The sequence below is a fragment of the Convolutriloba macropyga genome, chromosome 9 (genome assembly GCF_964194025.1).
Source record: "Convolutriloba macropyga chromosome 9, txConMacr16.3, whole genome shotgun sequence".
In the NCBI taxonomy this organism is placed as follows: Eukaryota; Metazoa; Xenacoelomorpha; order Acoela; family Convolutidae; genus Convolutriloba; species Convolutriloba macropyga.
Window position 1 is genome coordinate 62,549,974 of NC_134476.1, and position 27,765 is coordinate 62,577,738.

Genomic DNA, 27,765 nt, shown 5'->3' on the forward strand with positions numbered 1-27,765 from the left:
CTGAGTTCCATTCTTTAGGCTGCACTCCGCTAACGCAGAGTGCATTCAAATAAAACTTATCAAATAGAGTTGATACTTACCTATTTAATAAGTTTATCACAACAATTAGGCTAAAAGCAATTCGCCACTGATTTTCCCAATTACCGACCTAAACCCACTGAAGTCATGCTTCCGGTTCAATGTCCGGTTGAACAGGTTCCTCGGACCCAATTCATCTCTCCCTTGTTTTGGGGCCGTTCCACTGTATTGTGGATGGTTGGAAGCAAAAAGTTTGTGCGTTGGTCATAATACACTGTATGGCTACGAATTGCATAAATTATAACACAACCGTGGCTAAAATTGCATGTATTAAGTGACTATTTTGCAAACCGCAAGGCGGCCAGTTAAAGTGATCCTGTATATGAATATAGGACTACAAAACAATACTGTTGTATATAAATTCGCTCCCACTTACGCAAATGCCTACGACCATACCATGTTGAATGCACCGGTTCTCGTCCGATCACCGAAGTTAAGCAACATTGGGCCTGGTTAGTACTTGGATGGGTGACCGCTTGGGAACACCAGGTGTTGTAGGCTTTTTTTTTGAGTATTCAAACCTCATAGAATACTTTTATTCGATATTTACACATTTTAGAGCCTCAAAAAGCCTCGGTGATCGAAAAAGTTAAGCCTCATCGAGCGCGGATACTTTTTTGGAAATTGGTGAAAACTTGTCCAAAATGGTTCGCTGTGCCAGATTTTTTTGTTTTAGCCCCAACTATGGCTCAAGTGGAGCATGCCCACAAAAAATGAGCCATTTCGGACTAAAATTGACGATTTGGTGGCCAAAACAAAGTTCGGTGATCGAAAAAGTTAAGCCTCATCGAGCGCGGATACTTTTTTGGAAATCGGTAAAAACTTGTCCAAAATGATTCGCTGTGCCAGATTTTTTTGTTTTATCCCAAACTATGGCTCAAGTGGAGCATGCCCACAAAAAATGAGCCAATTTGGACTAAAATTGACGATTTGGTGACCAAAACAAAGTTCGGTGATCGAAAAAGTTAAGCCTCATCGAGCGCGGATACTTTTTTGGAAATCGGTAAAAACCTGTCCGAAATGATTCGCTGTGCCAGATTTTTTTGTTTTATCCCAAACTATGGCTCAAGTGGAGCATGCCCACAAAAAATGAGCCAATTCGGACTAAAATTGACGATTTGGTGACCAAAACAAAGTTCGGTGATCGAAAAAGTTAAGCCTCATCGAGCGCGGATACTTTTTTGGAAATCGGTAAAAACCTGTCCAAAATGATTCGCTGTGCCAGATTTTTTTGTTTTATCCCAAACTATGGCTCAAGTGGAGCATGCCCACAAAAAATGAGCCAATTTGGACTAAAATTGACGATTTGGTGGCCAAAACAAAGTTCGGTGATCGAAAAAGTTAAGCCTCATCGAGCGCGGATACTTTTTGTAAATGACAATTTCAGCAATAACCATTGCTCCAAACACACCCCATATACTTGTAAAGGCCATTCTAATAGTTCCCCTGCTTGCGTTTACTGTATATTTGATATTTGGAACTGTCTCGGAAACATCAATACTAATTGTAAAATTTCCCTTTATTAATCTAACTTTTAAGTTAGTGCAAATCGCTGAGTTCCATTCTTTAGGCTGCACTCCGCTAACGCAGAGTGCATTCAAATAAAACTTATCAAATAGAGTTGATACTTACCTATTTAATAAGTTTATCACAACAATTAGGCTAAAAGCAATTCGCCACTGATTTTCCCAATTACCGACCTAAACCCACTGAAGTCATGCTTCCGGTTCAATGTCCGGTTGAACAGGTTCCTCGGACCCAATTCATCTCTCCCTTGTTTTGGGGCCGTTCCACTGTATTGTGGATGGTTGGAAGCAAAAAGTTTGTGCGTTGGTCATAATACACTGTATGGCTACGAATTGCATAAATTATAACACAACCGTGGCTAAAATTGCATGTATTAAGTGACTATTTTGCAAACCGCAAGGCGGCCAGTTAAAGTGATCCTGTATATGAATATAGGACTACAAAACAATACTGTTGTATATAAATTCGCTCCCACTTACGCAAATGCCTACGACCATACCATGTTGAATGCACCGGTTCTCGTCCGATCACCGAAGTTAAGCAACATTGGGCCTGGTTAGTACTTGGATGGGTGACCGCTTGGGAACACCAGGTGTTGTAGGCTTTTTTTTTGAGTATTCAAACCTCATAGAATACTTTTATTCGATATTTACACATTTTAGAGCCTCAAAAAGCCTCGGTGATCGAAAAAGTTAAGCCTCATCGAGCGCGGATACTTTTTTGGAAATTGGTGAAAACTTGTCCAAAATGGTTCGCTGTGCCAGATTTTTTTGTTTTAGCCCCAACTATGGCTCAAGTGGAGCATGCCCACAAAAAATGAGCCATTTCGGACTAAAATTGACGATTTGGTGGCCAAAACAAAGTTCGGTGATCGAAAAAGTTAAGCCTCATCGAGCGCGGATACTTTTTTGGAAATCGGTAAAAACTTGTCCAAAATGATTCGCTGTGCCAGATTTTTTTGTTTTATCCCAAACTATGGCTCAAGTGGAGCATGCCCACAAAAAATGAGCCAATTTGGACTAAAATTGACGATTTGGTGACCAAAACAAAGTTCGGTGATCGAAAAAGTTAAGCCTCATCGAGCGCGGATACTTTTTTGGAAATCGGTAAAAACCTGTCCGAAATGATTCGCTGTGCCAGATTTTTTTGTTTTATCCCAAACTATGGCTCAAGTGGAGCATGCCCACAAAAAATGAGCCATTTCGGACTAAAATTGACGATTTGGTGGCCAAAACAAAGTTCGGTGATCGAAAAAGTTAAGCCTCATCGAGCGCGGATACTTTTTTGGAAATCGGTAAAAACTTGTCCAAAATGATTCGCTGTGCCAGATTTTTTTGTTTTATCCCAAACTATGGCTCAAGTGGAGCATGCCCACAAAAAATGAGCCAATTTGGACTAAAATTGACGATTTGGTGACCAAAACAAAGTTCGGTGATCGAAAAAGTTAAGCCTCATCGAGCGCGGATACTTTTTTGGAAATCGGTAAAAACCTGTCCGAAATGATTCGCAGTGCCGGATTTTTTTGTTTTATCCCAAACTATGGCTCAAGTGGAGCATGCCCACAAAAAATGAGCCAATTCGGACTAAAATTGACGATTTGGTGACCAAAACAAAGTTCGGTGATCGAAAAAGTTAAGCCTCATCGAGCGCGGATACTTTTTTGGAAATCGGTAAAAACCTGTCCAAAATGGTTCGCTGTGCCAGATTTTTTTTGTTTTATCCCAAACTATGGCTCAAGTGGAGCATGCCCACAAAAAATGAGCCAATTTGGACTAAAATTGACGATTTGGTGACCAAAACAAAGTTCAGTGATCGAAAAAGTTAAGCCTCATCGAGCGCGGATACTTTTTTGGAAATCGGTAAAAACTTGTCCAAAATGGTTCGCTGTGCCAGATTTTTTTTGTTTTAGCCCAAACTATGGCTCAAGTGGAGCATGCCCACAAAAAATGAGCCAATTTGGACTAAAATTGACGATTTGGTGACCAAAACAAAGTTCGGTGATCGAAAAAGTTAAGCCTCATCGAGCGCGGATACTTTTTGTAAATGACAATTTCAGCAATAACCATTGCTCCAAACACACCCCATATACTTGTAAAGGCCATTCTAATAGTTCCCCTGCTTGCGTTTACTGTATATTTGATATTTGGAACTGTCTCGGAAACATCAATACTAATTGTAAAATTTCCCTTTATTAATCTAACTTTTAAGTTAGTGCAAATCGCTGAGTTCCATTCTTTAGGCTGCACTCCGCTAACGCAGAGTGCATTCAAATAAAACTTATCAAATAGAGTTGATACTTACCTATTTAATAAGTTTATCACAACAATTAGGCTAAAAGCAATTCGCCACTGATTTTCCCAATTACCGACCTAAACCCACTGAAGTCATGCTTCCGGTTCAATGTCCGGTTGAACAGGTTCCTCGGACCCAATTCATCTCTCCCTTGTTTTGGGGCCGTTCCACTGTATTGTGGATGGTTGGAAGCAAAAAGTTTGTGCGTTGGTCATAATACACTGTATGGCTACGAATTGCATAAATTATAACACAACCGTGGCTAAAATTGCATGTATTAAGTGACTATTTTGCAAACCGCAAGGCGGCCAGTTAAAGTGATCCTGTATATGAATATAGGACTACAAAACAATACTGTTGTATATAAATTCGCTCCCACTTACGCAAATGCCTACGACCATACCATGTTGAATGCACCGGTTCTCGTCCGATCACCGAAGTTAAGCAACATTGGGCCTGGTTAGTACTTGGATGGGTGACCGCTTGGGAACACCAGGTGTTGTAGGCTTTTTCTTTTGAGTATTCAACCCTCATAGAATACTTTTATTCGATATTTACACATTTTAGAGCCTCAAAAAGCCTCGGTGATCGAAAAAGTTAAGCCTCATCGAGCGCGGATACTTTTTTGGAAATTGGTGAAAACTTGTCCAAAATGGTTCGCTGTGCCAGATTTTTTTGTTTTAGCCCCAACTATGGCTCAAGTGGAGCATGCCCACAAAAAATGAGCCATTTCGGACTAAAATTGACGATTTGGTGGCCAAAACAAAGTTCGGTGATCGAAAAAGTTAAGCCTCATCGAGCGCGGATACTTTTTTGGAAATCGGTAAAAACTTGTCCAAAATGATTCGCTGTGCCAGATTTTTTTGTTTTATCCCAAACTATGGCTCAAGTGGAGCATGCCCACAAAAAATGAGCCAATTTGGACTAAAATTGACGATTTGGTGACCAAAACAAAGTTCGGTGATCGAAAAAGTTAAGCCTCATCGAGCGCGGATACTTTTTTGGAAATTGGTGAAAACTTGTCCGAAATGGTTCGCTGTGCCAGATTTTTTTGTTTTAGCCCCAACTATGGCTCAAGTGGAGCATGCCCACAAAAAATGAGCCATTTCGGACTAAAATTGACGATTTGGTGACCAAAACAAAGTTCGGTGATCGAAAAAGTTAAGCCTCATCGAGCGCGGATACTTTTTTGGAAATCGGTAAAAACCTGTCCGAAATGATTCGCTGTGCCAGATTTTTTTGTTTTATCCCAAACTATGGCTCAAGTGGAGCATGCCCACAAAAAATGAGCCATTTCGGACTAAAATTGACGATTTGGTGGCCAAAACAAAGTTCGGTGATCGAAAAAGTTAAGCCTCATCGAGCGCGGATACTTTTTTGGAAATCGGTAAAAACTTGTCCAAAATGATTCGCTGTGCCAGATTTTTTTGTTTTATCCCAAACTATGGCTCAAGTGGAGCATGCCCACAAAAAATGAGCCAATTTGGACTAAAATTGACGATTTGGTGACCAAAACAAAGTTCGGTGATCGAAAAAGTTAAGCCTCATCGAGCGCGGATACTTTTTTGGAAATCGGTAAAAACCTGTCCGAAATGATTCGCTGTGCCAGATTTTTTTGTTGTATCCCAAACTATGGCTCAAGTGGAGCATGCCCACAAAAAATGAGCCAATTCGGACTAAAATTGACGATTTGGTGACCAAAACAAAGTTCGGTGATCGAAAAAGTTAAGCCTCATCGAGCGCGGATACTTTTTTGGAAATCGGTAAAAACCTGTCCGAAATGATTCGCTGTGCCAGATTTTTTTTGTTTTATCCCAAACTATGGCTCAAGTGGAGCATGCCCACAAAAAATGAGCCAATTTGGACTAAAATTGACGATTTGGTGACCAAAACAAAGTTCGGTGATCGAAAAAGTTAAGCCTCATCGAGCGCGGATACTTTTTTGGAAATCGGTAAAAACTTGTCCAAAATGATTCGCTGTGCCAGATTTTTTTGTTTTATCCCAAACTATGGCTCAAGTGGAGCATGCCCACAAAAAATGAGCCAATTTGGACTAAAATTGACGATTTGGTGACCAAAACAAAGTTCGGTGATCGAAAAAGTTAAGCCTCATCGAGCGCGGATACTTTTTTGGAAATCGGTAAAAACCTGTCCGAAATGATTCGCTGTGCCAGATTTTTTTGTTGTATCCCAAACTATGGCTCAAGTGGAGCATGCCCACAAAAAATGAGCCAATTCGGACTAAAATTGACGATTTGGTGACCAAAACAAAGTTCGGTGATCGAAAAAGTTAAGCCTCATCGAGCGCGGATACTTTTTTGGAAATCGGTAAAAACCTGTCCGAAATGATTCGCTGTGCCAGATTTTTTTTGTTTTATCCCAAACTATGGCTCAAGTGGAGCATGCCCACAAAAAATGAGCCAATTTGGACTAAAATTGACGATTTGGTGACCAAAACAAAGTTCAGTGATCGAAAAAGTTAAGCCTCATCGAGCGCGGATACTTTTTGTAAATGACAATTTCAGCAATAACCATTGCTCCAAACACACCCCATATACTTGTAAAGGCCATTCTAATAGTTCCCCTGCTTGCGTTTACTGTATATTTGATATTTGGAACTGTCTCGGAAACATCAATACTAATTGTAAAATTTCCCTTTATTAATCTAACTTTTAAGTTAGTGCAAATCGCTGAGTTCCATTCTTTAGGCTGCACTCCGCTAACGCAGAGTGCATTCAAATAAAACTTATCAAATAGAGTTGATACTTACCTATTTAATAAGTTTATCACAACAATTAGGCTAAAAGCAATTCGCCACTGATTTTCCCAATTACCGACCTAAACCCACTGAAGTCATGCTTCCGGTTCAATGTCCGGTTGAACAGGTTCCTCGGACCCAATTCATCTCTCCCTTGTTTTGGGGCCGTTCCACTGTATTGTGGATGGTTGGAAGCAAAAAGTTTGTGCGTTGGTCATAATACACTGTATGGCTACGAATTGCATAAATTATAACACAACCGTGGCTAAAATTGCATGTATTAAGTGACTATTTTGCAAACCGCAAGGCGGCCAGTTAAAGTGATCCTGTATATGAATATAGGACTACAAAACAATACTGTTGTATATAAATTCGCTCCCACTTACGCAAATGCCTACGACCATACCATGTTGAATGCACCGGTTCTCGTCCGATCACCGAAGTTAAGCAACATTGGGCCTGGTTAGTACTTGGATGGGTGACCGCTTGGGAACACCAGGTGTTGTAGGCTTTTTCTTTTGAGTATTCAAACCTCATAGAATACTTTTATTCGATATTTACACATTTTAGAGCCTCAAAAAGCCTCGGTGATCGAAAAAGTTAAGCCTCATCGAGCGCGGATACTTTTTTGGAAATTGGTGAAAACTTGTCCAAAATGGTTCGCTGTGCCAGATTTTTTTGTTTTAGCCCCAACTATGGCTCAAGTGGAGCATGCCCACAAAAAATGAGCCATTTCGGACTAAAATTGACGATTTGGTGGCCAAAACAAAGTTCGGTGATCGAAAAAGTTAAGCCTCATCGAGCGCGGATACTTTTTTGGAAATCGGTAAAAACTTGTCCAAAATGATTCGCTGTGCCAGATTTTTTTGTTTTATCCCAAACTATGGCTCAAGTGGAGCATGCCCACAAAAAATGAGCCAATTTGGACTAAAATTGACGATTTGGTGACCAAAACAAAGTTCGGTGATCGAAAAAGTTAAGCCTCATCGAGCGCGGATACTTTTTTGGAAATTGGTGAAAACTTGTCCGAAATGGTTCGCTGTGCCAGATTTTTTTGTTTTAGCCCCAACTATGGCTCAAGTGGAGCATGCCCACAAAAAATGAGCCATTTCGGACTAAAATTGACGATTTGGTGACCAAAACAAAGTTCGGTGATCGAAAAAGTTAAGCCTCATCGAGCGCGGATACTTTTTTGGAAATCGGTAAAAACCTGTCCGAAATGATTCGCTGTGCCAGATTTTTTTGTTTTATCCCAAACTATGGCTCAAGTGGAGCATGCCCACAAAAAATGAGCCATTTCGGACTAAAATTGACGATTTGGTGGCCAAAACAAAGTTCGGTGATCGAAAAAGTTAAGCCTCATCGAGCGCGGATACTTTTTTGGAAATCGGTGAAAACTTGTCCAAAATGATTCGCTGTGCCAGATTTTTTTGTTTTATCCCAAACTATGGCTCAAGTGGAGCATGCCCACAAAAAATGAGCCAATTTGGACTAAAATTGACGATTTGGTGACCAAAACAAAGTTCGGTGATCGAAAAAGTTAAGCCTCATCGAGCGCGGATACTTTTTTGGAAATCGGTAAAAACCTGTCCGAAATGATTCGCTGTGCCAGATTTTTTTGTTGTATCCCAAACTATGGCTCAAGTGGAGCATGCCCACAAAAAATGAGCCAATTCGGACTAAAATTGACGATTTGGTGACCAAAACAAAGTTCGGTGATCGAAAAAGTTAAGCCTCATCGAGCGCGGATACTTTTTTGGAAATCGGTAAAAACCTGTCCGAAATGATTCGCTGTGCCAGATTTTTTTTGTTTTATCCCAAACTATGGCTCAAGTGGAGCATGCCCACAAAAAATGAGCCAATTTGGACTAAAATTGACGATTTGGTGACCAAAACAAAGTTCGGTCATCGAAAAAGTTAAGCCTCATCGAGCGCGGATACTTTTTTGGAAATCGGTAAAAACTTGTCCAAAATGATTCGCTGTGCCAGATTTTTTTGTTTTATCCCAAACTATGGCTCAAGTGGAGCATGCCCACAAAAAATGAGCCAATTTGGACTAAAATTGACGATTTGGTGACCAAAACAAAGTTCGGTGATCGAAAAAGTTAAGCCTCATCGAGCGCGGATACTTTTTTGGAAATCGGTAAAAACCTGTCCGAAATGATTCGCTGTGCCAGATTTTTTTGTTTTATCCCAAACTATGGCTCAAGTGGAGCATGCCCACAAAAAATGAGCCAATTCGGACTGAAATTGACGATTTGGTGACCAAAACAAAGTTCGGTGATCGAAAAAGTTAAGCCTCATCGAGCGCGGATACTTTTTTGGAAATCGGTAAAAACCTGTCCGAAATGATTCGCTGTGCCAGATTTTTTTTGTTTTATCCCAAACTATGGCTCAAGTGGAGCATGCCCACAAAAAATGAGCCAATTTGGACTAAAATTGACGATTTGGTGACCAAAACAAAGTTCAGTGATCGAAAAAGTTAAGCCTCATCGAGCGCGGATACTTTTTGTAAATGACAATTTCAGCAATAACCATTGCTCCAAACACACCCCATATACTTGTAAAGGCCATTCTAATAGTTCCCCTGCTTGCGTTTACTGTATATTTGATATTTGGAACTGTCTCGGAAACATCAATACTAATTGTAAAATTTCCCTTTATTAATCTAACTTTTAAGTTAGTGCAAATCGCTGAGTTCCATTCTTTAGGCTGCACTCCGCTAACGCAGAGTGCATTCAAATAAAACTTATCAAATAGAGTTGATACTTACCTATTTAATAAGTTTAAGAAAAAGTTAAGCCTCATCGAGCGCGGATACTTTTTGTAAATGACAATTTCAGCAATAACCATTGCTCCAAACACACCCCATATACTTGTAAAGGCCATTCTAATAGTTCCCCTGCTTGCGTTTACTGTATATTTGATATTTGGAACTGTCTCGGAAACATCAATACTAATTGTAAAATTTCCCTTTATTAAACTAACTTTTAAGTTAGTGCAAATCGCTGAGTTCCATTCTTTAGGCTGCACTCCGCTAACGCAGAGTGCATTCAAATAAAACTTATCAAATAGAGTTGATACTTACCTATTTAATAAGTTTATCACAACAATTAGGCTAAAAGCAATTCGCCACTGATTTTCCCAATTACCGACCTAAACCCACTGAAGTCATGCTTCCGGTTCAATGTCCGGTTGAACAGGTTCCTCGGACCCAATTCATCTCTCCCTTGTTTTGGGGCCGTTCCACTGTATTGTGGATGGTTGGAAGCAAAAAGTTTGTGCGTTGGTCATAATACACTGTATGGCTACGAATTGCATAAATTATAACACAACCGTGGCTAAAATTGCATGTATTAAGTGACTATTTTGCAAACCGCAAGGCGGCCAGTTAAAGTGATCCTGTATATGAATATAGGACTACAAAACAATACTGTTGTATATAAATTCGCTCCCACTTACGCAAATGCCTACGACCATACCATGTTGAATGCACCGATTCTCGTCCGATCACCGAAGTTAAGCAACATTGGGCCTGGTTAGTACTTGGATGGGTGACCGCTTGGGAACACCAGGTGTTGAAGGCTTTTTCTTTTGAGTATTCAAACCTCATAGAATACTTTTATTCGATATTTACACATTTTAGAGCCTCAAAAAGCCTCGGTGATCGAAAAAGTTAAGCCTCATCGAGCGCGGATACTTTTTTGGAAATTGGTGAAAACTTGTCCAAAATGGTTCGCTGTGCCAGATTTTTTTGTTTTAGCCCCAACTATGGCTCAAGTGGAGCATGCCCACAAAAAATGAGCCATTTCGGACTAAAATTGACGATTTGGTGGCCAAAACAAAGTTCGGTGATCGAAAAAGTTAAGCCTCATCGAGCGCGGATACTTTTTTGGAAATCGGTAAAAACTTGTCCAAAATGATTCGCTGTGCCAGATTTTTTTGTTTTATCCCAAACTATGGCTCAAGTGGAGCATGCCCACAAAAAATGAGCCAATTTGGACTAAAATTGACGATTTGGTGACCAAAACAAAGTTCGGTGATCGAAAAAGTTAAGCCTCATCGAGCGCGGATACTTTTTTGGAAATCGGTAAAAACCTGTCCGAAATGATTCGCTGTGCCAGATTTTTTTGTTTTATCCCACTATGGCTCAAGTGGAGCATGCCCACAAAAAATGAGCCAATTCGGACTAAAATTGACGATTTGGTGACCAAAACAAAGTTCGGTGATCGAAAAAGTTAAGCCTCATCGAGCGCGGATACTTTTTTGGAAATCGGTAAAAACCTGTCCAAAATGGTTCGCTGTGCCAGATTTTTTTTGTTTTATCCCAAACTATGGCTCAAGTGGAGCATGCCCACAAAAAATGAGCCAATTTGGACTAAAATTGACGATTTGGTGACCAAAACAAAGTTCGGTGATCGAAAAAGTTAAGCCTCATCGAGCGCGGATACTTTTTGTAAATGACAATTTCAGCAATAACCATTGCTCCAAACACACCCCATATACTTGTAAAGGCCATTCTAATAGTTCCCCTGCTTGCGTTTACTGTATATTTGATATTTGGAACTGTCTCGGAAACATCAATACTAATTGTAAAATTTCCCTTTATTAATCTAACTTTTAAGTTAGTGCAAATCGCTGAGTTCCATTCTTTAGGCTGCACTCCGCTAACGCAGAGTGCATTCAAATAAAACTTATCAAATAGAGTTGATACTTACCTATTTAATAAGTTTATCACAACAATTAGGCTAAAAGCAATTCGCCACTGATTTTCCCAATTACCGACCTAAACCCACTGAAGTCATGCTTCCGGTTCAATGTCCGGTTGAACAGGTTCCTCGGACCCAATTCATCTCTCCCTTGTTTTGGGGCCGTTCCACTGTATTGTGGATGGTTGGAAGCAAAAAGTTTGTGCGTTGGTCATAATACACTGTATGGCTACGAATTGCATAAATTATAACACAACCGTGGCTAAAATTGCATGTATTAAGTGACTATTTTGCAAACCGCAAGGCGGCCAGTTAAAGTGATCCTGTATATGAATATAGGACTACAAAACAATACTGTTGTATATAAATTCGCTCCCACTTACGCAAATGCCTACGACCATACCATGTTGAATGCACCGATTCTCGTCCGATCACCGAAGTTAAGCAACATTGGGCCTGGTTAGTACTTGGATGGGTGACCGCTTGGGAACACCAGGTGTTGAAGGCTTTTTCTTTTGAGTATTCAAACCTCATAGAATACTTTTATTCGATATTTACACATTTTAGAGCCTCAAAAAGCCTCGGTGATCGAAAAAGTTAAGCCTCATCGAGCGCGGATACTTTTTTGGAAATTGGTGAAAACTTGTCCAAAATGGTTCGCTGTGCCAGATTTTTTTGTTTTAGCCCCAACTGTGGCTGAAGTGGAGCATGCCCACAAAAAATGAGCCATTTCGGACTAAAATTGACGATTTGGTGGCCAAAACAAAGTTCGGTGATCGAAAAAGTTAAGCCTCATCGAGCGCGGATACTTTTTTGGAAATCGGTAAAAACTTGTCCAAAATGATTCGCTGTGCCAGATTTTTTTGTTTTATCCCAAACTATGGCTCAAGTGGAGCATGCCCACAAAAAATGAGCCAATTTGGACTAAAATTGACGATTTGGTGACCAAAACAAAGTTCGGTGATCGAAAAAGTTAAGCCTCATCGAGCGCGGATACTTTTTGTAAATGACAATTTCAGCAATAACCATTGCTCCAAACACACCCCATATACTTGTAAAGGCCATTCTAATAGTTCCCCTGCTTGCGTTTACTGTATATTTGATATTTGGAACTGTCTCGGAAACATCAATACTAATTGTAAAATTTCCCTTTATTAATCTAACTTTTAAGTTAGTGCAAATCGCTGAGTTCCATTCTTTAGGCTGCACTCCGCTAACGCAGAGTGCATTCAAATAAAACTTATCAAATAGAGTTGATACTTACCTATTTAATAAGTTTATCACAACAATTAGGCTAAAAGCAATTCGCCACTGATTTTCCCAATTACCGACCTAAACCCACTGAAGTCATGCTTCCGGTTCAATGTCCGGTTGAACAGGTTCCTCGGACCCAATTCATCTCTCCCTTGTTTTGGGGCCGTTCCACTGTATTGTGGATGGTTGGAAGCAAAAAGTTTGTGCGTTGGTCATAATACACTGTATGGCTACGAATTGCATAAATTATAACACAACCGTGGCTAAAATTGCATGTATTAAGTGACTATTTTGCAAACCGCAAGGCGGCCAGTTAAAGTGATCCTGTATATGAATATAGGACTACAAAACAATACTGTTGTATATAAATTCGCTCCCACTTACGCAAATGCCTACGACCATACCATGTTGAATGCACCGATTCTCGTCCGATCACCGAAGTTAAGCAACATTGGGCCTGGTTAGTACTTGGATGGGTGACCGCTTGGGAACACCAGGTGTTGAAGGCTTTTTCTTTTGAGTATTCAAACCTCATAGAATACTTTTATTCGATATTTACACATTTTAGAGCCTCAAAAAGCCTCGGTGATCGAAAAAGTTAAGCCTCATCGAGCGCGGATACTTTTTTGGAAATTGGTGAAAACTTGTCTAAAATGGTTCGCTGTGCCAGATTTTTTTGTTTTAGCCCCAACTATGGCTCAAGTGGAGCATGCCCACAAAAAATGAGCCAATTCGGACTAAAATTGACGATTTGGTGACCAAAACAAAGTTCGGTGATCGAAAAAGTTAAGCCTCATCGAGCGCGGATACTTTTTTGGAAATCGGTAAAAACCTGTCCAAAATGGTTCGCTGTGCCACATTTTTTTTGTTTTATCCCAAACTAGGGCTCAAGTGGAGCATGCCCACAAAAAATGAGCCAATTTGGACTAAAATTGACGATTTGGTGACCAAAACAAAGTTCGGTGATCGAAAAAGTTAAGCCTCATCGAGCGCGGATACTTTTTGTAAATGACAATTTCAGCAATAACCATTGCTCCAAACACACCCCATATACTTGTAAAGGCCATTCTAATAGTTCCCCTGCTTGCGTTTACTGTATATTTGATATTTGGAACTGTCTCGGAAACATCAATACTAATTGTAAAATTTCCCTTTATTAATCTAACTTTTAAGTTAGTGCAAATCGCTGAGTTCCATTCTTTAGGCTGCACTCCGCTAACGCAGAGTGCATTCAAATAAAACTTATCAAATAGAGTTGATACTTACCTATTTAATAAGTTTATCACAACAATTAGGCTAAAAGCAATTCGCCACTGATTTTCCCAATTACCGACCTAAACCCACTGAAGTCATGCTTCCGGTTCAATGTCCGGTTGAACAGGTTCCTCGGACCCAATTCATCTCTCCCTTGTTTTGGGGCCGTTCCACTGTATTGTGGATGGTTGGAAGCAAAAAGTTTGTGCGTTGGTCATAATACACTGTATGGCTACGAATTGCATAAATTATAACACAACCGTGGCTAAAATTGCATGTATTAAGTGACTATTTTGCAAACCGCAAGGCGGCCAGTTAAAGTGATCCTGTATATGAATATAGGACTACAAAACAATACTGTTGTATATAAATTCGCTCCCACTTACGCAAATGCCTACGACCATACCATGTTGAATGCACCGATTCTCGTCCGATCACCGAAGTTAAGCAACATTGGGCCTGGTTAGTACTTGGATGGGTGACCGCTTGGGAACACCAGGTGTTGAAGGCTTTTTCTTTTGAGTATTCAAACCTCATAGAATACTTTTATTCGATATTTACACATTTTAGAGCCTCAAAAAGCCTCGGTGATCGAAAAAGTTAAGCCTCATCGAGCGCGGATACTTTTTTGGAAATTGGTGAAAACTTGTCCAAAATGGTTCGCTGTGCCAGATTTTTTTGTTTTAGCCCCAACTATGGCTCAAGTGGAGCATGCCCACAAAAAATGAGCCAATTCGGACTAAAATTGACGATTTGGTGACCAAAACAAAGTTCGGTGATCGAAAAAGTTAAGCCTCATCGAGCGCGGATACTTTTTTGGAAATCGGTAAAAACCTGTCCAAAATGGTTCGCTGTGCCACATTTTTTTTGTTTTATCCCAAACTAGGGCTCAAGTGGAGCATGCCCACAAAAAATGAGCCAATTTGGACTAAAATTGACGATTTGGTGACCAAAACAAAGTTCGGTGATCGAAAAAGTTAAGCCTCATCGAGCGCGGATACTTTTTGTAAATGACAATTTCAGCAATAACCATTGCTCCAAACACACCCCATATACTTGTAAAGGCCATTCTAATAGTTCCCCTGCTTGCGTTTACTGTATATTTGATATTTGGAACTGTCTCGGAAACATCAATACTAATTGTAAAATTTCCCTTTATTAATCTAACTTTTAAGTTAGTGCAAATCGCTGAGTTCCATTCTTTAGGCTGCACTCCGCTAACGCAGAGTGCATTCAAATAAAACTTATCAAATAGAGTTGATACTTACCTATTTAATAAGTTTATCACAACAATTAGGCTAAAAGCAATTCGCCACTGATTTTCCCAATTACCGACCTAAACCCACTGAAGTCATGCTTCCGGTTCAATGTCCGGTTGAACAGGTTCCTCGGACCCAATTCATCTCTCCCTTGTTTTGGGGCCGTTCCACTGTATTGTGGATGGTTGGAAGCAAAAAGTTTGTGCGTTGGTCATAATACACTGTATGGCTACGAATTGCATAAATTATAACACAACCGTGGCTAAAATTGCATGTATTAAGTGACTATTTTGCAAACCGCAAGGCGGCCAGTTAAAGTGATCCTGTATATGAATATAGGACTACAAAACAATACTGTTGTATATAAATTCGCTCCCACTTACGCAAATGCCTACGACCATACCATGTTGAATGCACCGATTCTCGTCCGATCACCGAAGTTAAGCAACATTGGGCCTGGTTAGTACTTGGATGGGTGACCGCTTGGGAACACCAGGTGTTGAAGGCTTTTTCTTTTGAGTATTCAAACCTCATAGAATACTTTTATTCGATATTTACACATTTTAGAGCCTCAAAAAGCCTCGGTGATCGAAAAAGTTAAGCCTCATCGAGCGCGGATACTTTTTTGGAAATTGGTGAAAACTTGTCCAAAATGGTTCGCTGTGCCAGATTTTTTTGTTTTAGCCCCAACTATGGCTCAAGTGGAGCATGCCCACAAAAAATGAGCCAATTCGGACTAAAATTGACGATTTGGTGACCAAAACAAAGTTCGGTGATCGAAAAAGTTAAGCCTCATCGAGCGCGGATACTTTTTTGGAAATCGGTAAAAACCTGTCCAAAATGGTTCGCTGTGCCACATTTTTTTTGTTTTATCCCAAACTAGGGCTCAAGTGGAGCATGCCCACAAAAAATGAGCCAATTTGGACTAAAATTGACGATTTGGTGACCAAAACAAAGTTCGGTGATCGAAAAAGTTAAGCCTCATCGAGCGCGGATACTTTTTGTAAATGACAATTTCAGCAATAACCATTGCTCCAAACACACCCCATATACTTGTAAAGGCCATTCTAATAGTTCCCCTGCTTGCGTTTACTGTATATTTGATATTTGGAACTGTCTCGGAAACATCAATACTAATTGTAAAATTTCCCTTTATTAATCTAACTTTTAAGTTAGTGCAAATCGCTGAGTTCCATTCTTTAGGCTGCACTCCGCTAACGCAGAGTGCATTCAAATAAAACTTATCAAATAGAGTTGATACTTACCTATTTAATAAGTTTATCACAACAATTAGGCTAAAAGCAATTCGCCACTGATTTTCCCAATTACCGACCTAAACCCACTGAAGTCATGCTTCCGGTTCAATGTCCGGTTGAACAGGTTCCTCGGACCCAATTCATCTCTCCCTTGTTTTGGGGCCGTTCCACTGTATTGTGGATGGTTGGAAGCAAAAAGTTTGTGCGTTGGTCATAATACACTGTATGGCTACGAATTGCATAAATTATAACACAACCGTGGCTAAAATTGCATGTATTAAGTGACTATTTTGCAAACCGCAAGGCGGCCAGTTAAAGTGATCCTGTATATGAATATAGGACTACAAAACAATACTGTTGTATATAAATTCGCTCCCACTTACGCAAATGCCTACGACCATACCATGTTGAATGCACCGATTCTCGTCCGATCACCGAAGTTAAGCAACATTGGGCCTGGTTAGTACTTGGATGGGTGACCGCTTGGGAACACCAGGTGTTGAAGGCTTTTTCTTTTGAGTATTCAAACCTCATAGAATACTTTTATTCGATATTTACACATTTTAGAGCCTCAAAAAGCCTCGGTGATCGAAAAAGTTAAGCCTCATCGAGCGCGGATACTTTTTTGGAAATTGGTGAAAACTTGTCCAAAATGGTTCGCTGTGCCAGATTTTTTTGTTTTAGCCCCAACTATGGCTCAAGTGGAGCATGCCCACAAAAAATGAGCCATTTCGGACTAAAATTGACGATTTGGTGGCCAAAACAAAGTTCGGTGATCGAAAAAGTTAAGCCTCATCGAGCGCGGATACTTTTTTGGAAATCGGTAAAAACTTGTCCAAAATGATTCGCTGTGCCAGATTTTTTTGTTTTATCCCAAACTATGGCTCAAGTGGAGCATGCCCACAAAAAATGAGCCAATTTGGACTAAAATTGACGATTTGGTGACCAAAACAAAGTTCGGTGATCGAAAAAGTTAAGCCTCATCGAGCGCGGATACTTTTTGTAAATGACAATTTCAGCAATAACCATTGCTCCAAACACACCCCATATACTTGTAAAGGCCATTCTAATAGTTCCCCTGCTTGCGTTTACTGTATATTTGATATTTGGAACTGTCTCGGAAACATCAATACTAATTGTAAAATTTCCCTTTATTAATCTAACTTTTAAGTTAGTGCAAATCGCTGAGTTCCATTCTTTAGGCTGCACTCCGCTAACGCAGAGTGCATTCAAATAAAACTTATCAAATAGAGTTGATACTTACCTATTTAATAAGTTTATCACAACAATTAGGCTAAAAGCAATTCGCCACTGATTTTCCCAATTACCGACCTAAACCCACTGAAGTCATGCTTCCGGTTCAATGTCCGGTTGAACAGGTTCCTCGGACCCAATTCATCTCTCCCTTGTTTTGGGGCCGTTCCACTGTATTGTGGATGGTTGGAAGCAAAAAGTTTGTGCGTTGGTCATAATACACTGTATGGCTACGAATTGCATAAATTATAACACAACCGTGGCTAAAATTGCATGTATTAAGTGACTATTTTGCAAACCGCAAGGCGGCCAGTTAAAGTGATCCTGTATATGAATATAGGACTACAAAACAATACTGTTGTATATAAATTCGCTCCCACTTACGCAAATGCCTACGACCATACCATGTTGAATGCACCGATTCTCGTCCGATCACCGAAGTTAAGCAACATTGGGCCTGGTTAGTACTTGGATGGGTGACCGCTTGGGAACACCAGGTGTTGAAGGCTTTTTCTTTTGAGTATTCAAACCTCATAGAATACTTTTATTCGATATTTACACATTTTAGAGCCTCAAAAAGCCTCGGTGATCGAAAAAGTTAAGCCTCATCGAGCGCGGATACTTTTTTGGAAATTGGTGAAAACTTGTCCAAAATGGTTCGCTGTGCCAGATTTTTTTGTTTTAGCCCCAACTATGGCTCAAGTGGAGCATGCCCACAAAAAATGAGCCATTTCGGACTAAAATTGACGATTTGGTGGCCAAAACAAAGTTCGGTGATCGAAAAAGTTAAGCCTCATCGAGCGCGGATACTTTTTTGGAAATCGGTAAAAACTTGTCCAAAATGATTCGCTGTGCCAGATTTTTTTGTTTTATCCCAAACTATGGCTCAAGTGGAGCATGCCCACAAAAAATGAGCCAATTTGGACTAAAATTGACGATTTGGTGACCAAAACAAAGTTCGGTGATCGAAAAAGTTAAGCCTCATCGAGCGCGGATACTTTTTGTAAATGACAATTTCAGCAATAACCATTGCTCCAAACACACCCCATATACTTGTAAAGGCCATTCTAATAGTTCCCCTGCTTGCGTTTACTGTATATTTGATATTTGGAACTGTCTCGGAAACATCAATACTAATTGTAAAATTTCCCTTTATTAATCTAACTTTTAAGTTAGTGCAAATCGCTGAGTTCCATTCTTTAGGCTGCACTCCGCTAACGCAGAGTGCATTCAAATAAAACTTATCAAATAGAGTTGATACTTACCTATTTAATAAGTTTATCACAACAATTAGGCTAAAAGCAATTCGCCACTGATTTTCCCAATTACCGACCTAAACCCACTGAAGTCATGCTTCCGGTTCAATGTCCGGTTGAACAGGTTCCTCGGACCCAATTCATCTCTCCCTTGTTTTGGGGCCGTTCCACTGTATTGTGGATGGTTGGAAGCAAAAAGTTTGTGCGTTGGTCATAATACACTGTATGGCTACGAATTGCATAAATTATAACACAACCGTGGCTAAAATTGCATGTATTAAGTGACTATTTTGCAAACCGCAAGGCGGCCAGTTAAAGTGATCCTGTATATGAATATAGGACTACAAAACAATACTGTTGTATATAAATTCGCTCCCACTTACGCAAATGCCTACGACCATACCATGTTGAATGCACCGATTCTCGTCCGATCACCGAAGTTAAGCAACATTGGGCCTGGTTAGTACTTGGATGGGTGACCGCTTGGGAACACCAGGTGTTGAAGGCTTTTTCTTTTGAGTATTCAAACCTCATAGAATACTTTTATTCGATATTTACACATTTTAGAGCCTCAAAAAGCCTCGGTGATCGAAAAAGTTAAGCCTCATCGAGCGCGGATACTTTTTTGGAAATTGGTGAAAACTTGTCCAAAATGGTTCGCTGTGCCAGATTTTTTTGTTTTAGCCCCAACTATGGCTCAAGTGGAGCATGCCCACAAAAAATGAGCCATTTCGGACTAAAATTGACGATTTGGTGGCCAAAACAAAGTTCGGTGATCGAAAAAGTTAAGCCTCATCGAGCGCGGATACTTTTTTGGAAATCGGTAAAAACTTGTCCAAAATGATTCGCTGTGCCAGATTTTTTTGTTTTATCCCAAACTATGGCTCAAGTGGAGCATGCCCACAAAAAATGAGCCAATTTGGACTAAAATTGACGATTTGGTGACCAAAACAAAGTTCGGTGATCGAAAAAGTTAAGCCTCATCGAGCGCGGATACTTTTTGTAAATGACAATTTCAGCAATAACCATTGCTCCAAACACACCCCATATACTTGTAAAGGCCATTCTAATAGTTCCCCTGCTTGCGTTTACTGTATATTTGATATTTGGAACTGTCTCGGAAACATCAATACTAATTGTAAAATTTCCCTTTATTAATCTAACTTTTAAGTTAGTGCAAATCGCTGAGTTCCATTCTTTAGGCTGCACTCCGCTAACGCAGAGTGCATTCAAATAAAACTTATCAAATAGAGTTGATACTTACCTATTTAATAAGTTTATCACAACAATTAGGCTAAAAGCAATTCGCCACTGATTTTCCCAATTACCGACCTAAACCCACTGAAGTCATGCTTCCGGTTCAATGTCCGGTTGAACAGGTTCCTCGGACCCAATTCATCTCTCCCTTGTTTTGGGGCCGTTCCACTGTATTGTGGATGGTTGGAAGCAAAAAGTTTGTGCGTTGGTCATAATACACTGTATGGCTACGAATTGCATAAATTATAACACAACCGTGGCTAAAATTGCATGTATTAAGTGACTATTTTGCAAACCGCAAGGCGGCCAGTTAAAGTGATCCTGTATATGAATATAGGACTACAAAACAATACTGTTGTATATAAATTCGCTCCCACTTACGCAAATGCCTACGACCATACCATGTTGAATGCACCGATTCTCGTCCGATCACCGAAGTTAAGCAACATTGGGCCTGGTTAGTACTTGGATGGGTGACCGCTTGGGAACACCAGGTGTTGAAGGCTTTTTCTTTTGAGTATTCAAACCTCATAGAATACTTTTATTCGATATTTACACATTTTAGAGCCTCAAAAAGCCTCGGTGATCGAAAAAGTTAAGCCTCATCGAGCGCGGATACTTTTTTGGAAATTGGTGAAAACTTGTCCAAAATGGTTCGCTGTGCCAGATTTTTTTGTTTTAGCCCCAACTATGGCTCAAGTGGAGCATGCCCACAAAAAATGAGCCATTTCGGACTAAAATTGACGATTTGGTGGCCAAAACAAAGTTCGGTGATCGAAAAAGTTAAGCCTCATCGAGCGCGGATACTTTTTTGGAAATCGGTAAAAACTTGTCCAAAATGATTCGCTGTGCCAGATTTTTTTGTTTTATCCCCAACTATGGCTCAAGTGGAGCATGCCCACAAAAAATGAGCCAATTTGGACTAAAATTGACGATTTGGTGGCCAAAACAAAGTTCGGTGATCGAAAAAGTTAAGCCTCATCGAGCGCGGATACTTTTTGTAAATGACAATTTCAGCAATAACCATTGCTCCAAACACACCCCATATACTTGTAAAGGCCATTCTAATAGTTCCCCTGCTTGCGTTTACTGTATATTTGATATTTGGAACTGTCTCGGAAACATCAATACTAATTGTAAAATTTCCCTTTATTAATCTAACTTTTAAGTTAGTGCTAATCGCTGAGTTCCATTCTTTAGGCTGCACTCCGCTAACGCAGAGTGCATTCAAATAAAACTTATCAAATAGAGTTGATACTTACCTATTTAATAAGTTTATCACAACAATTAGGCTAAAAGCAATTCGCCACTGATTTTCCCAATTACCGACCTAAACCCACTGAAGTCATGCTTCCGGTTCAATGTCCGGTTGAACAGGTTCCTCGGACCCAATTCATCTCTCCCTTGTTTTGGGGCCGTTCCACTGTATTGTGGATGGTTGGAAGCAAAAAGTTTGTGCGTTGGTCATAATACACTGTATGGCTACGAATTGCATAAATTATAACACAACCGTGGCTAAAATTGCATGTATTAAGTGACTATTTTGCAAACCGCAAGGCGGCCAGTTAAAGTGATCCTGTATATGAATATAGGACTACAAAACAATACTGTTGTATATAAATTCGCTCCCACTTACGCAAATGCCTACGACCATACCATGTTGAATGCACCGATTCTCGTCCGATCACCGAAGTTAAGCAACATTGGGCCTGGTTAGTACTTGGATGGGTGACCGCTTGGGAACACCAGGTGTTGAAGGCTTTTTCTTTTGAGTATTCAAACCTCATAGAATACTTTTATTCGATATTTACACATTTTAGAGCCTCAAAAAGCCTCGGTGATCGAAAAAGTTAAGCCTCATCGAGCGCGGATACTTTTTTGGAAATTGGTGAAAACTTGTCCAAAATGGTTCGCTGTGCCAGATTTTTTTGTTTTAGCCCCAACTATGGCTCAAGTGGAGCATGCCCACAAAAAATGAGCCATTTCGGACTAAAATTGACGATTTGGTGGCCAAAACAAAGTTCGGTGATCGAAAAAGTTAAGCCTCATCGAGCGCGGATACTTTTTTGGAAATCGGTAAAAACTTGTCCAAAATGATTCGCTGTGCCAGATTTTTTTGTTTTATCCCCAACTATGGCTCAAGTGGAGCATGCCCACAAAAAATGAGCCAATTTGGACTAAAATTGACGATTTGGTGGCCAAAACAAAGTTCGGTGATCGAAAAAGTTAAGCCTCATCGAGCGCGGATACTTTTTGTAAATGACAATTTCAGCAATAACCATTGCTCCAAACACACCCCATATACTTGTAAAGGCCATTCTAATAGTTCCCCTGCTTGCGTTTACTGTATATTTGATATTTGGAACTGTCTCGGAAACATCAATACTAATTGTAAAATTTCCCTTTATTAATCTAACTTTTAAGTTAGTGCTAATCGCTGAGTTCCATTCTTTAGGCTGCACTCCGCTAACGCAGAGTGCATTCAAATAAAACTTATCAAATAGAGTTGATACTTACCTATTTAATAAGTTTATCACAACAATTAGGCTAAAAGCAATTCGCCACTGATTTTCCCAATTACCGACCTAAACCCACTGAAGTCATGCTTCCGGTTCAATGTCCGGTTGAACAGGTTCCTCGGACCCAATTCATCTCTCCCTTGTTTTGGGGCCGTTCCACTGTATTGTGGATGGTTGGAAGCAAAAAGTTTGTGCGTTGGTCATAATACACTGTATGGCTACGAATTGCATAAATTATAACACAACCGTGGCTAAAATTGCATGTATTAAGTGACTATTTTGCAAACCGCAAGGCGGCCAGTTAAAGTGATCCTGTATATGAATATAGGACTACAAAACAATACTGTTGTATATAAATTCGCTCCCACTTACGCAAATGCCTACGACCATACCATGTTGAATGCACCGATTCTCGTCCGATCACCGAAGTTAAGCAACATTGGGCCTGGTTAGTACTTGGATGGGTGACCGCTTGGGAACACCAGGTGTTGAAGGCTTTTTCTTTTGAGTATTCAAACCTCATAGAATACTTTTATTCGATATTTACACATTTTAGAGCCTCAAAAAGCCTCGGTGATCGAAAAAGTTAAGCCTCATCGAGCGCGGATACTTTTTTGGAAATTGGTGAAAACTTGTCCAAAATGGTTCGCTGTGCCAGATTTTTTTGTTTTAGCCCCAACTATGGCTCAAGTGGAGCATGCCCACAAAAAATGAGCCATTTCGGACTAAAATTGACGATTTGGTGGCCAAAACAAAGTTCGGTGATCGAAAAAGTTAAGCCTCATCGAGCGCGGATACTTTTTTGGAAATCGGTAAAAACTTGTCCAAAATGATTCGCTGTGCCAGATTTTTTTGTTTTATCCCAAACTATGGCTCAAGTGGAGCATGCCCACAAAAAATGAGCCAATTTGGACTAAAATTGACGATTTGGTGACCAAAACAAAGTTCGGTGATCGAAAAAGTTAAGCCTCATCGAGCGCGGATACTTTTTGTAAATGACAATTTCAGCAATAACCATTGCTCCAAACACACCCCATATACTTGTAAAGGCCATTCTAATAGTTCCCCTGCTTGCGTTTACTGTATATTTGATATTTGGAACTGTCTCGGAAACATCAATACTAATTGTAAAATTTCCCTTTATTAATCTAACTTTTAAGTTAGTGCAAATCGCTGAGTTCCATTCTTTAGGCTGCACTCCGCTAACGCAGAGTGCATTCAAATAAAACTTATCAAATAGAGTTGATACTTACCTATTTAATAAGTTTATCACAACAATTAGGCTAAAAGCAATTCGCCACTGATTTTCCCAATTACCGACCTAAACCCACTGAAGTCATGCTTCCGGTTCAATGTCCGGTTGAACAGGTTCCTCGGACCCAATTCATCTCTCCCTTGTTTTGGGGCCGTTCCACTGTATTGTGGATGGTTGGAAGCAAAAAGTTTGTGCGTTGGTCATAATACACTGTATGGCTACGAATTGCATAAATTATAACACAACCGTGGCTAAAATTGCATGTATTAAGTGACTATTTTGCAAAACGCAAGGCGGCCAGTTAAAGTGATCCTGTATATGAATATAGGACTACAAAACAATACTGTTGTATATAAATTCGCTCCCACTTACGCAAATGCCTACGACCATACCATGTTGAATGCACCGATTCTCGTCCGATCACCGAAGTTAAGCAACATTGGGCCTGGTTAGTACTTGGATGGGTGACCGCTTGGGAACACCAGGTGTTGAAGGCTTTTTCTTTTGAGTATTCAAACCTCATAGAATACTTTTATTCGATATTTACACATTTTAGAGCCTCAAAAAGCCTCGGTGATCGAAAAAGTTAAGCCTCATCGAGCGCGGATACTTTTTTGGAAATTGGTGAAAACTTGTCCAAAATGGTTCGCTGTGCCAGATTTTTTTGTTTTAGCCCCAACTATGGCTCAAGTGGAGCATGCCCACAAAAAATGAGCCATTTCGGACTAAAATTGACGATTTGGTGGCCAAAACAAAGTTCGGTGATCGAAAAAGTTAAGCCTCATCGAGCGCGGATACTTTTTTGGAAATCGGTAAAAACTTGTCCAAAATGATTCGCTGTGCCAGATTTTTTTGTTTTATCCCAAACTATGGCTCAAGTGGAGCATGCCCACAAAAAATGAGCCAATTTGGACTAAAATTGACGATTTGGTGACCAAAACAAAGTTCGGTGATCGAAAAAGTTAAGCCTCATCGAGCGCGGATACTTTTTGTAAATGACAATTTCAGCAATAACCATTGCTCCAAACACACCCCATATACTTGTAAAGGCCATTCTAATAGTTCCCCTGCTTGCGTTTACTGTATATTTGATATTTGGAACTGTCTCGGAAACATCAATACTAATTGTAAAATTTCCCTTTATTAATCTAACTTTTAAGTTAGTGCAAATCGCTGAGTTCCATTCTTTAGGCTGCACTCCGCTAACGCAGAGTGCATTGAAATAAAACTTATCAAATAGAGTTGATACTTACCTATTTAATAAGTTTATCACAACAATTAGGCTAAAAGCAATTGGCCACTGATTTTCCCAATTACCGACCTAAACCCACTGAAGTCATGCTTCCGGTTCAATGTCCGGTTGAACAGGTTCCTCGGACCCAATTCATCTCTCCCTTGTTTTGGGGCCGTTCCACTGTATTGTGGATGGTTGGAAGCAAAAAGTTTGTGCGTTGGTCATAATACACTGTATGGCTACGAATTGCATAAATTATAACACAACCGTGGCTAAAATTGCATGTATTAAGTGACTATTTTGCAAACCGCAAGGCGGCCAGTTAAAGTGATCCTGTATATGAATATAGGACTACAAAACAATACTGTTGTATATAAATTCGCTCCCACTTACGCAAATGCCTACGACCATACCATGTTGAATGCACCGATTCTCGTCCGATCACCGAAGTTAAGCAACATTGGGCCTGGTTAGTACTTGGATGGGTGACCGCTTGGGAACACCAGGTGTTGAAGGCTTTTTCTTTTGAGTATTCAAACCTCATAGAATACTTTTATTCGATATTTACACATTTTAGAGCCTCAAAAAGCCTCGGTGATCGAAAAAGTTAAGCCTCATCGAGCGCGGATACTTTTTTGGAAATTGGTGAAAACTTGTCCAAAATGGTTCGCTGTGCCAGATTTTTTTGTTTTAGCCCCAACTATGGCTCAAGTGGAGCATGCCCACAAAAAATGAGCCATTTCGGACTAAAATTGACGATTTGGTGGCCAAAACAAAGTTCGGTGATCGAAAAAGTTAAGCCTCATCGAGCGCGGATACTTTTTTGGAAATCGGTAAAAACCTGTCCGAAATGATTCGCTGTGCCAGACTTTTTTTGTTTTATCCCAAACTATGGCTCAAGTGGAGCATGCCCACAAAAAATGAGCCAATTTGGACTAAAATTGACGATTTGGTGACCAAAACAAAGTTCGGTGATCGAAAAAGTTAAGCCTCATCGAGCGCGGATACTTTTTGTAAATGACAATTTCAGCAATAACCATTGCTCCAAACACACCCCATATACTTGTAAAGGCCATTCTAATAGTTCCCCTGCTTGCGTTTACTGTATATTTGATATTTGGAACTGTCTCGGAAACATCAATACTAATTGTAAAATTTCCCTTTATTAATCTAACTTTTAAGTTAGTGCAAATCGCTGAGTTCCATTCTTTAGGCTGCACTCCGCTAACGCAGAGTGCATTCAAATAAAACTTATCAAATAGAGTTGATACTTACCTATTTAATAAGTTTATCACAACAATTAGGCTAAAAGCAATTCGCCACTGATTTTCCCAATTACCGACCTAAACCCACTGAAGTCATGCTTCCGGTTCAATGTCCGGTTGAACAGGTTCCTCGGACCCAATTCATCTCTCCCTTGTTTTGGGGCCGTTCCACTGTATTGTGGATGGTTGGAAGCAAAAAGTTTGTGCGTTGGTCATAATACACTGTATGGCTACGAATCGCATAAATTATAACACAACCGTGGCTAAAATTGCATGTATTAAGTGACTATTTTGCAAACCGCAAGGCGGCCAGTTAAAGTGATCCTGTATATGAATATAGGACTACAAAACAATACTGTTGTATATAAATTCGCTCCCACTTACGCAAATGCCTACGACCATACCATGTTGAATGCACCGATTCTCGTCCGATCACCGAAGTTAAGCAACATTGGGCCTGGTTAGTACTTGGATGGGTGACCGCTTGGGAACACCAGGTGTTGAAGGCTTTTTCTTTTGAGTATTCAAACCTCATAGAATACTTTTATTCGATATTTACACATTTTAGAGCCTCAAAAAGCCTCGGTGATCGAAAAAGTTAAGCCTCATCGAGCGCGGATACTTTTTTGGAAATTGGTGAAAACTTGTCCAAAATGGTTCGCTGTGCCAGATTTTTTTGTTTTAGCCCCAACTATGGCTCAAGTGGAGCATGCCCACAAAAAATGAGCCATTTCGGACTAAAATTGACGATTTGGTGGCCAAAACAAAGTTCGGTGATCGAAAAAGTTAAGCCTCATCGAGCGCGGATACTTTTTTGGAAATCGGTAAAAACTTGTCCAAAATGATTCGCTGTGCCAGATTTTTTTGTTTTATCCCAAACTATGGCTCAAGTGGAGCATGCCCACAAAAAATGAGCCAATTTGGACTAAAATTGACGATTTGGTGACCAAAACAAAGTTCGGTGATCGAAAAAGTTAAGCCTCATCGAGCGCGGATACTTTTTGTAAATGACAATTTCAGCAATAACCATTGCTCCAAACACACCCCATATACTTGTAAAGGCCATTCTAATAGTTCCCCTGCTTGCGTTTACTGTATATTTGATATTTGGAACTGTCTCGGAAACATCAATACTAATTGTAAAATTTCCCTTTATTAATCTAACTTTTAAGTTAGTGCAAATCGCTGAGTTCCATTCTTTAGGCTGCACTCCGCTAACGCAGAGTGCATTCAAATAAAACTTATCAAATAGAGTTGATACTTACCTATTTAATAAGTTTATCACAACAATTAGGCTAAAAGCAATTCGCCACTGATTTTCCCAATTACCGACCTAAA

The 27,765-nt window shown here is 39.9% G+C and overlaps 18 non-coding genes across 18 annotated transcripts; all 18 read left to right on the forward strand.

Moving 5' to 3' along the window:
• The first annotated feature begins 460 nt into the window (after nt 1–460).
• LOC142347594 (5S ribosomal RNA) lies at nt 461–579 on the forward strand. The gene has a single exon (XR_012760578.1). It is a non-coding gene; the product is annotated as a 5S ribosomal RNA (ribosomal RNA).
• Nucleotides 580–2,090: 1,511 nt separating this feature from the next.
• LOC142347595 (5S ribosomal RNA) lies at nt 2,091–2,209 on the forward strand. Its single transcript, XR_012760579.1, has one exon. It is a non-coding gene; the product is annotated as a 5S ribosomal RNA (ribosomal RNA).
• A 2,077-nt stretch (nt 2,210–4,286) lies between these two features.
• On the forward strand, nt 4,287–4,405 carry LOC142347596 (5S ribosomal RNA). Its single transcript, XR_012760580.1, has one exon. It is a non-coding gene; the product is annotated as a 5S ribosomal RNA (ribosomal RNA).
• A 2,642-nt stretch (nt 4,406–7,047) lies between these two features.
• Nucleotides 7,048–7,166, forward strand: LOC142347597 (5S ribosomal RNA). The gene has a single exon (XR_012760581.1). It is a non-coding gene; the product is annotated as a 5S ribosomal RNA (ribosomal RNA).
• Nucleotides 7,167–10,123: 2,957 nt separating this feature from the next.
• LOC142347225 (5S ribosomal RNA) lies at nt 10,124–10,242 on the forward strand. Its single transcript, XR_012760239.1, has one exon. It is a non-coding gene; the product is annotated as a 5S ribosomal RNA (ribosomal RNA).
• A 1,511-nt stretch (nt 10,243–11,753) lies between these two features.
• Nucleotides 11,754–11,872, forward strand: LOC142347226 (5S ribosomal RNA). Its single transcript, XR_012760240.1, has one exon. It is a non-coding gene; the product is annotated as a 5S ribosomal RNA (ribosomal RNA).
• Nucleotides 11,873–13,008: 1,136 nt separating this feature from the next.
• On the forward strand, nt 13,009–13,127 carry LOC142347227 (5S ribosomal RNA). Its single transcript, XR_012760241.1, has one exon. It is a non-coding gene; the product is annotated as a 5S ribosomal RNA (ribosomal RNA).
• Nucleotides 13,128–14,264: 1,137 nt separating this feature from the next.
• LOC142347228 (5S ribosomal RNA) lies at nt 14,265–14,383 on the forward strand. The gene has a single exon (XR_012760242.1). It is a non-coding gene; the product is annotated as a 5S ribosomal RNA (ribosomal RNA).
• A 1,137-nt stretch (nt 14,384–15,520) lies between these two features.
• LOC142347229 (5S ribosomal RNA) lies at nt 15,521–15,639 on the forward strand. Its single transcript, XR_012760243.1, has one exon. It is a non-coding gene; the product is annotated as a 5S ribosomal RNA (ribosomal RNA).
• A 1,137-nt stretch (nt 15,640–16,776) lies between these two features.
• LOC142347230 (5S ribosomal RNA) lies at nt 16,777–16,895 on the forward strand. Its single transcript, XR_012760244.1, has one exon. It is a non-coding gene; the product is annotated as a 5S ribosomal RNA (ribosomal RNA).
• Nucleotides 16,896–18,031: 1,136 nt separating this feature from the next.
• On the forward strand, nt 18,032–18,150 carry LOC142347231 (5S ribosomal RNA). Its single transcript, XR_012760245.1, has one exon. It is a non-coding gene; the product is annotated as a 5S ribosomal RNA (ribosomal RNA).
• A 1,136-nt stretch (nt 18,151–19,286) lies between these two features.
• Nucleotides 19,287–19,405, forward strand: LOC142347232 (5S ribosomal RNA). Its single transcript, XR_012760246.1, has one exon. It is a non-coding gene; the product is annotated as a 5S ribosomal RNA (ribosomal RNA).
• Nucleotides 19,406–20,541: 1,136 nt separating this feature from the next.
• On the forward strand, nt 20,542–20,660 carry LOC142347234 (5S ribosomal RNA). Its single transcript, XR_012760247.1, has one exon. It is a non-coding gene; the product is annotated as a 5S ribosomal RNA (ribosomal RNA).
• Nucleotides 20,661–21,796: 1,136 nt separating this feature from the next.
• LOC142347235 (5S ribosomal RNA) lies at nt 21,797–21,915 on the forward strand. Its single transcript, XR_012760248.1, has one exon. It is a non-coding gene; the product is annotated as a 5S ribosomal RNA (ribosomal RNA).
• A 1,136-nt stretch (nt 21,916–23,051) lies between these two features.
• LOC142347237 (5S ribosomal RNA) lies at nt 23,052–23,170 on the forward strand. The gene has a single exon (XR_012760250.1). It is a non-coding gene; the product is annotated as a 5S ribosomal RNA (ribosomal RNA).
• Nucleotides 23,171–24,306: 1,136 nt separating this feature from the next.
• Nucleotides 24,307–24,425, forward strand: LOC142347238 (5S ribosomal RNA). Its single transcript, XR_012760251.1, has one exon. It is a non-coding gene; the product is annotated as a 5S ribosomal RNA (ribosomal RNA).
• Nucleotides 24,426–25,561: 1,136 nt separating this feature from the next.
• Nucleotides 25,562–25,680, forward strand: LOC142347239 (5S ribosomal RNA). Its single transcript, XR_012760252.1, has one exon. It is a non-coding gene; the product is annotated as a 5S ribosomal RNA (ribosomal RNA).
• A 1,137-nt stretch (nt 25,681–26,817) lies between these two features.
• On the forward strand, nt 26,818–26,936 carry LOC142347240 (5S ribosomal RNA). The gene has a single exon (XR_012760253.1). It is a non-coding gene; the product is annotated as a 5S ribosomal RNA (ribosomal RNA).
• The last annotated feature ends 829 nt before the right edge of the window (nt 26,937–27,765 follow it).